The following is a 2,449-nucleotide window of genomic DNA, read 5'->3' as shown; positions in this document are numbered from 1 at the left end:
AGGAGGCTGCAATGCTTGGTAAGAAATGTACGCATTATCCTGCCCATGTAATTGTAACCCCTCTGTACAGTATGTTCACAAATAATATAAAATTAAATTAAAAAAATGACATTGGCACTTTGAATACTGAATTGCATTTGTAGATTGCCTTTAGCAGTACTATTTTCACAATATGAATTCTACCAACCCAAGAATATGGATTTCTTAACACTTCCTAGTATCTTTTAATTTCTTTCTTCCAAGTTTGGTAGTTTACATTGTAGAGATCCTGCCCTTCCTTGGATGGGTTTATTCCTTGGGACTTTATTATTTGTTTGTTTGTTTGTTTCGTACTAGTGTTAGGGCTTGAACTCAGGGCTTGGGCACTATCCCTTAGCTTTTTTGTTTGTTTGTTTGTTTGGTTGGTTGGTTCCAGTTGTGGGACCTGAACTCTGGGCCTGGGCGCTGTCCCTCAGCTCTTCAGCTCAAGGCTAGCGCTCTACTACTTGAGTCACAGCGCCACTTCCGGCTTTTTTCTTTTTGCTTATGTGGTGCTGAGGAATTGAACCCAGGGCCTCATGCATGCAAGGCAAGTGCTCTACCACTGAGCCATCTTCCCTGCCCATCCCTTAACTTTTTTTGACTTGAGACTATTGCTCTACCATTTGAGCCACAAGTCTACTTCTTACATATTAGTGGTAAATTGGAGATAATAGTCTCATAGATTTTCCTGCCAATGCTGGCTTTAAACTGCAATCCTCAGATCTCAGCAACCTGAGTAACTATGATTACAGATGAGAGCCCTGAGTATTAGATTTGTTTGAGGCTATTGCAATTGGATTTCCCTCATCTGCTCATTGTTAGTATATAGAAAAGCTACTGATTTTCGTGAGTTGATTTTATAGCCTGTTACTTTGCCAAAGTCATATATCAACTCTAGGAGTTCAAGGATGGAGTCTCTAGGATCATTTAGATATGTGATCATAATATCTTCAAATAGGGATAGTTTTACTTCTCTTTTCCCTATTTGGATCCTCTTTATGCATTATTCATACCTTATTGCTCTGCCTTAGAATTCCAGTACTACATTGAAAAAGAGTGGAAATTATTTCAGTGTTTCACAATCTAGTATGATGTTGGCTGTAGGTTATCACAAATAGCCTTTATATGCTAAAGTGGGTTCCTTTTATTCTTGACTTCTCTAGAGCTTTTTTTTAATCATAAAAGGAGGTTGCATTTTGTAAAATGCTTTTTCTGCCTCTCGACATAGTCATGTGATTCTTGTCCTTGGTTATGTTATTATACTGTGTTATATTCATTGCTTTATGAATATTAAGTCAGCCTTGCATCCACTGGATGGAATCAACTTGAACATAGTGTACAGTTTTAATTATTAGTTTTTGAAATTGATTAGTAAGCTGAAGGCCCATTATTTGATATTTCCAGTGGCATATGCAAATTGATAATCTTCCCAAGCCAAAGACTCCAACCATCTATTTATAATCTTAGCTTATATGATTGTAACAATATGTTTCTTTAACTGTCTCTCCCTTTTACACACTGTTCAAAGGATAGCTGTTAGTCTCATGTGGCTAAGTTCAGTTAATTAAAAGCAAGTAAAATTGGCTCATGACTGTAATCTTAGCTACTCAGGAGGTTAAAATCTGATTATCATGGCTTAAAACCAACCTGGACAGGACAGTCCATGAGACTCTTGTCACTAATTAACCATCAAAAAGCTGGAAGTTGAGTTGTGGGTCAAGTGATAGAGTGCTAGCCTTAAGCCAAAAGTGCTCAAGGAGAGTGCCCAGGCCTTGAGTTCAAGCTCCAGGACCAATACATGCATACATACATACATACATACATACATACATTCAATTATAATTGTAGTTCCTTACTTACATTAACTACATTAAAATATGCACTTTTTGTTATTGTAAAGGTGATTTACGGAGGGGTATAGTTACATAAGTCAGGTAATGAGCACATTTCTTCTTTAACAGTGTTACCCCTTCCCTCAATGTCTCAGTTGTATAGTTGTATAGTTCATTTTCAAATAGTGTTCAGTGAGTATCATTCTTGTCTACCCTTTGTCCTACCCTTTAAATTGCTCAATAGTTAAGTGTAACTAAAAGCTAATGCATTAGACAATATAGATATAGAATGTTTCTATCATCAGGAAACATTCTAATATAATACAGCACTGTAAATCCCTCTGGAGCAGAAAATATACCTTGTTCAATACTGCATTCCTAGCACAGTGCTTGGCAGATAGTGGTCATTTAATGTTTGACTAACTAAATGAAAAAAATGATATATGTAAGAAAAAGTCAAGTGAAATTCCTGAGAGAATATGAATAAGAAAGCACAGAAGAAAAATTATATTAAGTGAAGTAAGCCAGGCCCAAAGAAACATAGGTCCCATGGTTTCCCTTATTTGCAATATCTAGTATATGTATGAGTCAAGCAG

Source organism: Dipodomys ordii, unplaced genomic scaffold, assembly GCF_000151885.1.
Source record: "Dipodomys ordii isolate 6190 unplaced genomic scaffold, Dord_2.0 Scaffold67, whole genome shotgun sequence".
Taxonomy (NCBI): Eukaryota; Metazoa; Chordata; class Mammalia; order Rodentia; family Heteromyidae; genus Dipodomys; species Dipodomys ordii.
This window is presented reverse-complemented; position numbering follows the sequence as displayed.